This window comes from Syngnathus floridae, chromosome 1 (assembly GCF_059516105.1).
Source record: "Syngnathus floridae isolate MCC-2025c chromosome 1, RoL_Sflo_1.0, whole genome shotgun sequence".
Classification (NCBI taxonomy): Eukaryota; Metazoa; Chordata; class Actinopteri; order Syngnathiformes; family Syngnathidae; genus Syngnathus; species Syngnathus floridae.
In genome coordinates, this window is record NC_142413.1 from 23278436 (window position 1) to 23292852 (window position 14417).

Consider the following 14417-nt stretch of genomic DNA (forward strand, 5'->3'; position numbering starts at 1 on the left):
TTTTTTTTTAGAAAATATATATTTATATCAGTGCCCGTGCAGTGGACTTTGTGTTTAAAAATGTGTGAATGTTTTTCTGTAACCAGGGTTGGGCTTCAGCACCTCGGACAACTGACTCTTTGGAGCCAATACATTTTCACTTGGGTGTGTACTTTACTGAACCAGACTTCCATATTGTTATGTAATTAATACACTTATTAATTGGTGAATAATGTTAATACACATTTTTTCACAACATTTCAAGTACCTTGTGGTGTTGAGAGACAATTTGGGGTCACAACCAACCAGTTTGGAATCACTGCTCCAGCAGGCAAAATACTATTCAGAAAAATTGGAAAAGCCTCGAGAGGAATCTATAGCTATCAAAGATAACAACATTCTGCGCTCAAAATAAGGCTATCTCAAGTGTAAAAATCACACGTCTGAAGTAACAGATGGTCGTTACGCGCAGTTACACTTTGTAGTCGTGGCTTCTGAGCTCCTCTGCCAGGTCGCGTTGAATAACATTCCTTCTCAACAATAACAAACTGACACGATTTCAAAAATGCTCTCTGGCGGATGCTGCTGTCCTCACTAAAAGCCTGTCCCCCCAAAAAAATACTGCTTTGTTTGTTTTGCTGAAGGAGAAGCAGCATTCAGTTCAATCCGAAGGAAAACAGAACGAAACTGGTAAACCCTGGATCTATAATTGGAATCTATGCTCAGATGTGGAAGACATTCGTGGATATAGCATGATAGACATTTGCTTCCTCTTGGTGCTGAATGGAAGACGAGAGTGCTGTTGCTATTCTGCTCTGCATAGGTTCCACTATAGGAAGCCCTCATTTAATAAATCCAGATTAGCATCCTTAAGGTATTGAAATCATTCTGTTAGTTCAAGTGTCCGTTACATTTAAACAGCAAGAATACATACATTTATTATTGCTCAAGGACTTCCTTGGTTTAGTCCATTTGGCTCTCAAGTCATGCAACTCTCATTGACCAATCCTTTATTAAAGATCACCAAATGATTCCCGAGGCGCGAACTGCTCCCCTCTCCCCCAGGGGATGGATCAAAATCACATGGGGATGGCTTAAATGCAGAGGACAAATTTCACCACACCCAGATGTGTGTGTGACAATGATCATTGGGACTTTTTTAACTTTAATATGTGGCAACCTGTGGTGCTAATGGGACACCGAGCAATTATGAAACAAAGCTCAGCATTTCCAGTCAATGAAAGTATTGATTTGTATTCAGCTGTGGGGCTAAGAGGGGAAAGGGAGCTCACCTTTTGGACAACAAATCCCAAGTCTGGTGAATTTTCTTGACAAGCCAGTTACATTTGTGATGAATCTGGTCCCAACTTAGACAAATGTTTCAGTAGATGAAAAAGTCTGATGTAACACTGTGCGATATCCATCACTGTCATGCTATAGAAAAAGGGTGACATCACCTTGGAGAAGCTAAAAAATATGTGGTCTCTCTGAGGTCTCCTTTACTCTTTTCTGTTTGGACATCTAGAATCACCAGCCTTTGACAGACTCCATTCAATAAGTTCGCTGACACATGTAGGAGGAAGGCAGAGGAGGGAGATGACTGCAGAGAGAAACACATCTATGACATGGTGATGTTATAAGATGAATCACTTTGAAGAGTTTGGCCAGTGAGAATGTAAAATAATAAAAAAGTGGCAGGGCATAGCATATGACGTTACAGAATGACTGAGACACTCTTAGGTCAGTTTTGCAAATGCTACCCAGCCTTTCATAATTTAAGATTTCCTAACCAATGCAGAGGAAGTACCTGGACTGTTATTCTTCCCATGCTTTTTTAATATTATATTAATATGATGTTCTGAGCTATCACTATACCACTGTCTTATTATAAGTTAAATACAATAATACCACAGCAGAGGTCCAAATTTGATGTAATGTTTTTCCTTTGGTTGCAAAGGGGATGAGACTACAGTATTTCAATAACATTACATCCAAGTACTGCACTACATTCATACTACCGTGGGCAACACATTCAACATTTTTAATAATGAATTAATTGGTAATTTGATTATTCTCATTATTAATACCACCTTTTTATTCAATCAATTTCTCTTTGTTCTAGTTTCTGATTAAAACAAATCATACACAAATATGTAAAGTCATGATTGAAATCCAGCCATTTAAAAAAAAAATCAAATTATGATGCGTTGAGGGACATTCAGAATTTAGCATTTTGAATTAAAATGGAACGTAATGAAAAGTCAGTACAGTCAGTCATTGTTTCCCAATTATGGAATAGGATATTCACAAGTAATGTACTCTTGCACTTGATTATGAAAATAGAGAGACTCAGTTGAACTTTGCATCTAAACCTGAATTGTGGTCCTCTCAGCACTTTTTATGTGCCAGATAAGTGACTCGATTCATAAAAGTTGATCCTATAGTTGATTTACAACATCATGACACGTCTCATCTTTCCCACTCTACTCTTGTGAGAAATAAATTCCAATTTAAATGCCTGTTTACTTTTTGTCTGCATTTTATAGCAAAGTAGCTTGTAATGTCACAGAAAAGGCACACATATTCCTCCATTAAAGTATTTATAGATACACTTGTGCAAATGTCAATATTTCATGCTGACACATGTAAACCCTGCTGTTTCATTAATAATTGTTTTTGCAAAGATTGTCGTGGCTACATCAGTATGCAGATCAACATGTAGGCAGCAAAACATACCTGAAACCCACAAAACTCTTGAAAAACAACAAGAATCATTCAGAAACGAAATTGAATTGAAGTGATATACTGTACAGTCATCGTTTAAGAACCAAGCTTGACACAGTTGCTTCTGACAAACTGGCTACACATGAACACATACTGTAAATAGCATCATGTGCGCTTATTTGTATCCATCTCGAAGAAATTACATTGCGCTTGCATGTGTGGGTAGCGTTACACTTTGTTTGGCCCATTTTTGTCTGGAAGCTCAGTCAGCTTGGGAGATGCCGGTCTCTTTTATCCATATTTATGCTAAGAGTCACAAGTTCAAATTTCTGACGAAGTACAAATATATCCCTTTATCTTTGGCTGTTGCCCAAAGTCAGCTGGGATAGGCTCCTGCACATGTGCGATGCTCGTAAGGATAAGCGGTTCATATGGATTGATGGACGGATGGAGGGATGGATGGATTGTTCAACTTCTTTTCAATTAATACTTTCATCTTGACTTTACCGAGTCCTAAAGTACGTATTGTTTGAGTGTTATTCTGCCCAAAAGTATATTTTTCTGGGATGCTTTGGTCCTTGTAGCCAGAAAAACAATCTGTTGCAGTGCTCCAGCAAAGTTCAGAAATCAATATGGAGCAGACACTGTAAATGGATAGAGCCAGTTTGCCCGTCTAATTCCCTTTATCATGACAAAGAGGGTCGACTTAAATTGAAAGAACAATGCCTTGAGATATTTGCGGGATCAGGAAAGGTTAAACAACTACATTATTTAAAAATCGAGGGACAGATTGTCAACATAATTGAGTATGGGATGAAAATCGTCTGTTCCAGGATGGTGGACATAAGACGTGTGTGTCAAAAAAAAAAAAAAAGACACTCAATAGTTTTAGCATAAATAACAAAGCAGCAAAGAGACGTGTAAATATTCTTGTCACACAGGTGTAAAAAGCACCATTAACAGTGACCAATAAAACGCAATAGCACCTTCATCCCTGTTTTCAAAAAGGATCCCTTTGAGTTTGGGAAAGGGAAAACAAATCACTCAGAAGAGATGAGGAGGGAAGTTGCTCCGACATGGCGATGTTCTTCATAGCAAGGAACTGTAGGATGCTCAGGACACAACATATCCCACCACAACACTCGCCTCTTGTCCTCCACAGAATGAAGCAAATGAAGGTTAAAACCTGTAGTTTGTAGTTTGTTTGAAGAATAATATCTTTTGTGAAAACTCTCGTCTAACTTTTCTCAAGAAACTTTTCTGAAGCCCGAGAGGTATCAATATGTAACAGGTCTGATGCACAGATTTGCAATGTGAAAGTGTCATATGTTTAAAATACTGTTGCTGTTAAAGGAAATCTAAACAACGGTCGCATTAATCTCTCATAAGAGTGGTGTGAGTCTGCAAATTTATATCACATTGCATCTCACACACATAGTGGTGTCAACTCATATCTAGTTTTACCGTTTGTTTAACTTAATGAATTGGGGAGAGGACAAAACAGCATAAAAGTAAGGTTTTGCAAGATATAACGTTGTGATCAATATTAAGTTCTACCACGAGCAATGACATCACCTACTTCTGTTCCAAAGTGCTATCCCAAGAATGTTTTTGTGAGATACAATTGAATTGAATTGAATTGAATAGTGACAAATACCCAGAGAGATTTGCTTTTAGTATTCCACATCAGTCAGCCCATATATATTTGACAATTATTTAATTTTGGTTTACCTCAAATACTAAATACACTTCACACAATGTACTTTTAGTCGCAAATGCGAGTGATACACTCACTGTTAAGCCTTGTATTAAATATTTTAATCCTCTGAGGCAGTCATACATAAAATATTAACTTTCTCAAGCGGAAATTTTGTCTGAAGCTATAGTACTTTATATGAGATAATCATCCACACCTTCGAGCACAATCACTTGCCACTGGAAAGTTTTTCTCTTCATCTGACACGCAGCACTACACTGGACCAGCGGCTAATTATCTTGGCCCAGTATGTTGATGAACACCATAGTGCGAGATGTTTTTCAGCTGTCATGATATTTTTCATTTGTGTGTGCGTCAGTGAATCTATGTGTTTGAAACTCAATTACATGCAGGTAAAGTTTGGATAACCATACCAGCGCTATCCTTGGGCCATCTCTGAGAACATGGCTCGCAAGATGAACTTCATCTCAAATAGCTTATCGTTATAGCTGTTGCATTTGTAGTGCGCATATGCACAGTCTAATGTCAATAAAATGTACACTCAGTAATGCTGAATTTGTCAGGAAAGAGCAACATTAGAATGTGCCACATGGCAAAAGGGCTCGTGTGTCAGTTTTATTACAATTCCAGCAGGAACCCAGAAAAAAACAATATGAGCTTCGACTAATATGATAAATACTTAAACATGTGCAGTATTCAAAGGGTCAGAGCAAATCCTGACTCTTTATTTTACTTGACTGTTTTAATTGCTGAGGTAAAATTCCATTTTCGCTCTGCTGTGTATGTTCATGTTGTATGCATCGCACAACTGCCAATCCTAAAGTGTGAGCCTCAGCCGCTCACAACAAAACCAAGCACGCAGGTTTCCGCTGTTTAACCCAGTAATTGAGTTATTGTCTTATAAAATTATGTGCAATTATCACCTTAAAAATAGGATTCACCATTTTAGCTGTTGCCAGAGTTATTTCCCATACGTTTTGTACAAAATGTAATTGCAGGTTTATTGAGGTTGAAATTAGGTGCATTTATAAAGCAACCATCTACCTTCACAGCACTCCATACACTTAATAGTGTTACTGCTTTTATTCACCACCTTGAAAAGCTGCTATACAACTTCAAGAAAATAAGTAGTCAACAATTTATTCTGATGGAATAAAACCTTTGCTCCAAAAATGCCCAAAAACCAAAAAGGGGTGCATTAGTTTTAAAGGAGATCAGTCATGGAGTAAATGATGTCCTGTGGCACGTGTCTTAAGAGCCATACTTCACGGAAATGCCTTGAAATATCTCAAACTGAGACGGATGTTAGACATGTCAATGTTTTCAACAATCTTTTTCCTATTAGCAAATTATTTGTTCAACTTTTCATGATTTCACTGTTGTCACTCACTAGGATGAAATCACACTGTAAATGTTTGAGGAAGTTGCAGTGACTATGACGGAACGATTCCGGGCTTATACGATTTTTAGTGTCTTACCTTGACAGGTTGATATCAAATGGTACCTATTTTGCCCTTTGATCTATTGCTTAAATTATAAGTAAAGTCTACATGCACACGAACGGTTACGTCAACCGTACAAAAACATCCAGTGCTCTGTGCACAGCCTATTCATTGTGAGACAATGAACAGATTATACATTGCTGTGTGAGGCCCCGGGACTTAATTCAGCAGCATATTCTCAGCTTCTTATCATCTTAAAGATATTTCATGTCACAGCAGTTGAAAGGAACGTATTCAGCCTGTGACAACGAAGCCTAACCAACCACATTCTAAACCATGATCACCTTGGAAAACCTAATGATAGGTTGGTGGGACAGCTTTGGAGTTTGATGTGCTGTTATATCGACTTCCGAGTGTCTTTGAGGAAATTCACCATTCAGCATCACAGGAGGAATGGGTCGGTTGGGCAGTGCATCATCAACACCAAGTATACACGCAAGAGTTGGTGGGTGACTACCCCAAAAATATCCTCACTGAGATTGGATATCATTTTTAAATCACAACCTGAAGCGTAAATCTAGCCAAAGTTTGACAACATTCCAATACAATGTTTTCCCAATTCTCTCCCTAAAGATTTGTGAAAACGACACCTGCATTCTCAAGTGTTACTATGGAAACTCTAAGAGTGGCAAAGCTCTGTAAACAGATATCACTGATATCCCTTAATTTGGGGAAAAAAATCCCCAGGCAGCAATTAGTTGTAAACGTAATCTGAGAGCAATGAGACCATGTACTACATGTAAACTCTCTGTCAGAATTTGACAATCGCAATGAACACGGTTAAAATATTTTCAACCTAAGTGACAGCTTTTCAAAACATTTCTATACCTCATCACCTCAGGCGTAATGTACAAGCTGCAGGATAGGGTCAGTTTTTGAACTCGAGTGAAGTGGCTGTCTTTTTCAAGGAGAAAAAGGCCTCCTACATATTAAACACAGCCCTAAAGTGCACTGTTAATGTTAGGTGTTCCCTCTGGTGCAGCACTGTCAGGAGCATCTGGTTCATTTCAGGCAAGAGGGGCAACATTTCTCTTTGCATGCAGATCGGCTCGGTGGCATAAATTAAAGGTGCAGCAGCTGCATGTTATCTCAAGTGCAAGAGGGAATGAGAATACCATTAGTTCTCACCAGAATGCATTTAGGATCCTGATAAATATCAAAAGTAAAAAGCGGTTTAAGGTAACGAGAACAGAGATGATTAGAAAGTTCTCATCAAAACCTAAAAATATTATCTTTACTAATAGCAGAGTTAGTTCAGTCTTGACTAATTTGTGACTTGAATAAGAACAGTTGTGGCAGGTTAAGATTCACCCTTTAACTTTGTGTTATATTTCTGCTTCCTGGTGGCAAAAAAGACTTCAGAATTTAACAGACAAAAATTTGTCCGTCCCATTGGGGATCCTTCCCCCTTTCAATACCACTCATGTTCAGGGTCAAAGGTGAGAATACTCATGATAGCATCTATGATTTGGTATTTTAAATGTTGTCTCTCTGATAATACTTGTGTTAGTAAGAATACATGCCTCAAAGGGTGCCATTCAAACATATTGATTAGGAGCGGACGTGCTATGTGAATATATCCAAAGCAAAGTCCAAATCCAAAGCTATCTGTCGGGTAAAAAAAATATTTCACCATAATTCTATAATGCTATCAAAGTTAAGACTGTTTGGCAACATTTAACTTTTTTTTACAGTTGTGTGACTGTTGCATTATGCGCGGTCATTAAATTTAAAAGTGACTGTTTTGACCGTTTTGAAAAATGCGCTGAGTAAGCATGCCAGATGAGTAGGTCTACCATGTGTGCTGAGACATGCATAAATATACACAGTGGGTCCTCTGAATTCAAAAACGCAAAAAAGCTACTTGCAAGGTTCTTAAATCTCGGCAGATTTTGTGTATTTACTGAGAAGTATTAGTCAGCATTTAGTGTTTTTCTGTGATTCCATCACAGAAGCGTAGCAGTGATAAAGAAGCAAACTGTGATGACCACCAAAGCAGTGCACACTGTCTCTTTCCAGTTACTTAGTACAAACATTTTAGTATGACTGTATTTTTAAAAACCCAAACCATCCCATGACCCAAACACACAAATTGGTCTTTTACTTCCTTGAGTTTAAACATCTCCAAGATAAATGATGAGATAAACTGAATAATAGAAAGTACAAATCAACTATCAAAATTATAGCAGAATGAATGAATGTCACATTGTCTCTTGCACAGAAAAAAAAAAATATTCACATCACATCATTAGCACCGTAGATTATATTGGGACATTTTGAAGAGATGTGAAATGATTTGGAGAGTTATAATGGCCTCACTAAATCTATGCAAATCTTTTAAATCTTTAGCCCTTTTTCAGACGCCATTAACAAGTCAGAGGGTGGTGCAATAATGGCGTCGGCTTGAAAAATGAGCGCCGCAGTTGTGGAAACACAAAGACAATTCTTCAGTACCTAAAATGGTTTTCTTCAACTGACAATTCCTGCTGATTAATCAACTGATAAGCACATGGCAACACGACACAAAATCCTTTTTTAGCCCAATTACAACAACAGTCAGCAATCCGCAGCTTGGTGACGAAACGAAGCCATTCTTAATTTCCAACTGCTACAAATGCCAGAACCCAAGGCGCATGGAGGACGCAGATAAAGTTGTTATTGGCAAATGTCCTTGGTGCGAGCGAGTGCACGTTCAGTAATCCTACTGTGTCATTAGTCTCCCAGGACCCTACGACTCTGTCCTACTATCACAGGCTGCTCCCATGTAGATAAGGCAAGCGCCATTCACCCTCACATCTACTTATTGCTAAATGAACTGCTTATTATTGCCCCTTTTATTTAGACACACTTCCACGAAAGCCCTAAAGTTTTTAATGCTGGACTTTATCCTAACATGTCTTAATTTTCCGTTAAGTCTGCCGGAAGAACAACATTGATGTCATCAGCTCTGCACTAAGCCTTAATTGACCGAAAAAGTAATCAGGTATTGTGCGCTTTGCAATTTCAATTCCACACTGGCCAACAAAAATGCTAGCCTGACAAGCTTTACATGGAATTCAAATTACTTTCAATGTATGCTGTAATGTAACCTTTACAGTATTTCATTCATTTCATTCACATTTTTCTGGGCCATTATGGCAGCAGTTCCTGAAGTTGCACTATACTATGATAGCACATCTAGTATCTTTACATTCAATTCAAATGAGAATTGAGCATTAAATTAAAAGTAACAAAAGAGGAAATTTACAATTTGAAGTCAAATAAGGTCTGAGGATATTTATTATAGTATAGTAGATATCATCCATTAGAAGTAAAAACTAAATTTTACATATTAACACTGGCAACAATTTGCCTGGCTGATTTTCTGTCAATATTTTACATTGATGACAGGTTTGAAAATAAACAAGTGAAGGGCCATGGCCTCATGTCAGCTGCCCTGCCCACAGGACATGTTTAGAATACACTAATCTTTAAAAGAAGACACACACCAGCTTGCTACGTGACAAGGTACAGGTGAGAGTGATTCTCTCTCGACCCTGTGGACGCATAGCTTTGTCACCCGACTGACTGCTTTTGTTGATCTTCAGCACGAACAAGGCCTAATTACATACACTTCCCCCTTCAATTTGTGCCATTAGAGCCATTTCCAAGGCCCTTCTCTTGCATCCGTTTATAGTTTTATTGTATGTGTGTAGAGTGCCATCAAATGTATTTTCTTTTTGTGTGTTTATCAGTGGCATATGCATATCCATCAATTTATCACCTTGGCCTATCGCAGCAACACATAATACATTATAAGGCTGTGACAGCAGGTTGCATTTCACTGACACAGCCAAATGAAGGTGCCACTGAATCATTTCACTCTCAATTCAGTCCACTGTCTGAATGTTTTATTTGTATTCACGTATACCAGCGATGTTAAAGTGCAGTATTCATACGTTATTGTATATAAACACTTTTGCCGTGGGCTATTATTCAACCTTTTGAAAAGTACTTTCAATTGAAACAAACACTGTAATGATATGTTCCACATTTCAAAACACAGCTTTAAAAGTAATGTACGGAAGTAAAATATTGCCATTGTGGTATTTGGCCAGATACACAAAATGCAATAGTTTAACAGAAGGATTTTCATTGACCTTAGAGAGCGAACATCAATACTGACTTTTTATTATGGAACTAAATTTGGCTCCATATTTTAGCTAGCACACACACACACACACACATATACATGTGATGCTTCAATACAACCCGACATGTTATATCACATTCAGATCTTTAATCAAACTTGATTCTCAGACACTGCAGTGGGCATACATTGACTGTCAAATCCCCAGTATGAATGTAACTTGAACTGTTCTGATATCCAAGAATTTGCCCCTGTGGGTTTAATTAGAGATGCAGCTGCCAAAGCAGCCCCTATTGAGAACCTTCCATGTGAATTGTTTCATCCTAGCACATTCCTGAAGAACAATAATTGCTGCAATGTCCACCCACGCAGTATTGGGCACCGGGCCATCAGATCTAAATAAATACATAAAATAAAATAAAATTAGAAATCAGAACTAATAAACAAAATAAAGTAATAATTAAGAAATACATTATTTGGCCTGAGACAAACAAGAAATCTTGCTGAACAATGTATTAAATGTGGTTGTAAGTAAAATCCTTCATCATATCTTCATTAGCATTTACATTCAGCATGACCTAACTATACCTCCAAAAGGACAAGCTCAGATAAAATCAAGGTCAGGACACAAAATGGTTTGTGTCCACTTTTAATGAGCAATATGTAAACATGAATAAATTGGTAATATGTGAGGATAATGTGTTTTTCTAACTTCACAATCAAGCAGACACCTAAATTATCATTTATGACAAAACCCTAATCAAAATATACAGTAATCATCAAATTGTATACAACTCAACCATCCATCCTCTATACTGCTCATCCTCACCGGAGCAGTGCACGATTTACATAAAATATATGCAAATGTAGCATTCATTCATTATCAATACAAGTTACAGATCCTACAACTACAGCATCAGTCAGAGGAATACAAAATGTGTCAGTTGTGACTAAAATAGCTCAGTGCATGCTAACAATAACACCAATGCTATTCTTGAAAACGTTCTGGTCCTCTCCATCACTTTCCCATATTATACCAATACAACAATGAAGGGTCAGGGGGAGAAAGGAAGCGAGTCTGCAGGTGCTATCATTTGGGCCCCAGGCCGACTTGATAGCAGGATAGATGAGTGTGGTGGCAGTGAGGCCTCTTGCCGACCGGGAGCTTGGGCATCAGCAATGAGATCTCAATTACTCTGTTGAACTGTGTCTGAGAACATAACCTCACTGTTATGTCATTGTCAGGGGCTTAATGCTCCTTCGTATGGCCACGCAAATCCTAGATTAAGCTCCTGGCTGGAAGATCTTGTTCTGGAAACTGCAGGGACAAAGTTACTCTATGGAAAGTTTAAAGAATGCAAAGAAAGCCAAAATGTATAAAACCACAGTATACAGCTATATAATTAACTTTTATAGGAATTTAATCTGCAGCAAAGTCATTGTCACAGTCATCAGTAAGAATAAAATCAAAACAGCGGGCAAAATTCATGGTGACCATCCAACAACAGTCCTGTTAATAGAGCAATATCGCGGTCAGAGAAGCATTCAAAAATCCATCCACTCGATCCATCCCCTCATTCGCTTCCAATTATCCTGTGTAGAGTCATGGGGATTCTAAAAACACTGCAGCCAAAGGTCATAATAATATGCAGACATTTAATATGCAGGGATATATTAGCAAAAGTCATTCATCTAAATGTCTTCTACAATCTCTACTCTAAAGAGAGAGAAAGAGAGACAAAGCGTCGTCCTTGCTCAAAGATAATACGGGGAATTGTAACCATTGTTGAATTGTTCCTTCTGTGCTGCAGTGCACCCCCACCCTGGCTTGGCTGCAGTGTTCCTGCAAGAAGGGGCTTTAAGGCTTTTCTGTCCTTTTCTCTCTCGCTCTCTCTTTTTTTTTTCTTTTTTTTTAACTCACAGCTGGGTAAAGCGTTTGGCTGAAATCCATTGTGTGTTGCCCACTGGTCTTAGACTCTTTTAAGAAGAACTAAATTAAGTGAAAAGTTGCCAATTTATATATTTCATCTATATATCTGATTTTTACATTATGTTCACGTAGAAATAGGAATGCCAGTCTGCAGTCTAATAGGCTAATATTTGGTAAAACAGCAATTTTGTATTATTCTGAATGTTATACTTTACATACGATATATGGAAGTATATCATCTTATCTCAGTTGCACGCAAAAAGCAATGATACAGAGTTGACTTGAGCTTTCAGAGCATGAAAAAAATGTATACAAGGAGGTGAAAAAGCCGGGTCATAAAGTGAGAATCTTTTGGTTAGAAGGTTAAAATAAGAAAAAAAAAACAGCAGTGGAGTTTGTAATAATTGTATGAAATGATCAGTGACGAGTGGTTAGCACGTTTGCTTCACAGCTCTGTCTTGGAATCCCGGCTGCGGGCTTCCCGCATGGAGTTTGCATATTATTTGTTTGCTCATGTGGCTTGCTTTAACATTGCAGAAGTGTGTATGTTAGGTTGATTGCAGATGTATGTGTGAGCGGTTGTCTATGATTTATAGCTCAAGAGTCAGACTGGAGTGTTTTAAAGAGCTCCAGTAATTTTCTGAAAAAAATCATTCAAATCCATTGCTTTGGCATCTTTATTTTAGTAAACTCTTCAACTTAGACAGTTTTTATTTCTTTTTACATTGATCCTGCATTTCTGTTAACTTGGATGTTGCCCAGCAGTCTCTGAGCACAGAAATGTGTCATTGTATCTAAGATCATTCTAAGTGAATGCTGGACATGCTTGTTGGTAATAGCAAGGGATGTGAAGTTTTTCAAATTAATGTCTGATCAATGATGACATTTTTTTTTTCTCTGATAAGAGTTCAAGAGCGTGATCTTGGGTGTTTTCACACCTGGACCCTATTAAAAGAACCAAAGTCAGGCCTCTTTACGTGGACCAAAAAGTGGACCAAGAGGAAACAACTCAGTTCTTTTTGTGTTCACATTGTGAGGACCGAGTTCCCTTTCTGGTTTTGCACCTGCAGTCACGTGACCAATCTACGGCAAGCCAAGGAGGTTACAATACAGTGCAAAAAGGCGAAGTGAACCCAGTGCGCATTGTGTTCACAATGCACAGATTAGGTGAACTGTACCGTTGACTTTTTAGCGAACCTTACTGAGACCACCTTAGGAGGTGGTCTCAGTACGGTTTGTTTTAAAGGGGTCTGAGTACGGTTGGCGTGTTCACATATGCACAAAAAATGCTGAGTCATCGATCTGAGTTCGTTTAGAGGGCTGAAAGGGACCAAGTGTGAAAACACCCTCAAATTCCCGCTGTTTAGTCAAAGGCCGATGTTTATCTTCAAAACTCAGATTAACAAATCAAAGACAGAGAAAGATGGTGCCTCCCGATAGGGTTTGACGTGGGTTGAAGTCATCCGCGCTGACAGAAAGTGTGGTTAATATGTTATGTCATGCGCATCGGTATGTGCTTACCAAATATTTTCTATATGCAAGTCTAATTCACGAGTGATCAGGTATTGCAATTTGATTTACTGATTTGAGCAGCAGCACAAAAACCTTTCTGAGTGCCAATTCTGCAAAATGCCCTATGATACAAAAACACATGCTCTTATCCTATTCTGAAATAAACTTTAGCATTTACACCTTTACCAGCACAGGACAATTCACACTGCATTATGATTTATTGTATACAGGTCGGGAAAGTCTTGGCATGAGCTAGCTAGTGTAAAACATCCACAAAACAAAGGTCCGGGAGTCAAAAGGCATCAATTGAGCAATTGTGGTCGGCATATCACAAACACAAATGATTCTGACCAACAGCAGTTTTTGTTTTCACTTGTCAATTATTTAACTGGTTCTTTTATCACAAACAAGATATTTAGGTTGAATTACCTGACATGTTTCGGCTTGAAGGTGGAAGTACAAGCCGAAACATGTCCGGTAATTCAACCGAAATATCTTATTTGTGATAAAAGAACTGGTTAAATAATGATATTCTGCTTAGTAATGCATTTAGCCTCAGATAACGACCAATGGCAGGGTAGCTTGCGAACATCACATGACCAAAATCAGAAAACAAATGAGCAGCAACCCTCTTTTCTTTGTTGACAAAGACAGTCTACTCTGTTTTAAAGGTGAATTTGTGCTTATTATTACTAAATGCAGCCTATGAAATTAGAAACCACAAAGCAACGCAAATAAGTTACCACAAATGGAAACCACCTGGAACATTTGTGGGGTGCTCTGAAATTTTTCATAAAGAGATACAAAATAGTAGACTTACAACAGCCATAAGGGAAAACTGCCAAATAAGTTGTTGCTATTTCCGTGTGAGGACATTGATAAGCCTGCCAAAATATGCTTCAAACAGATTAAATGAAATAAAAC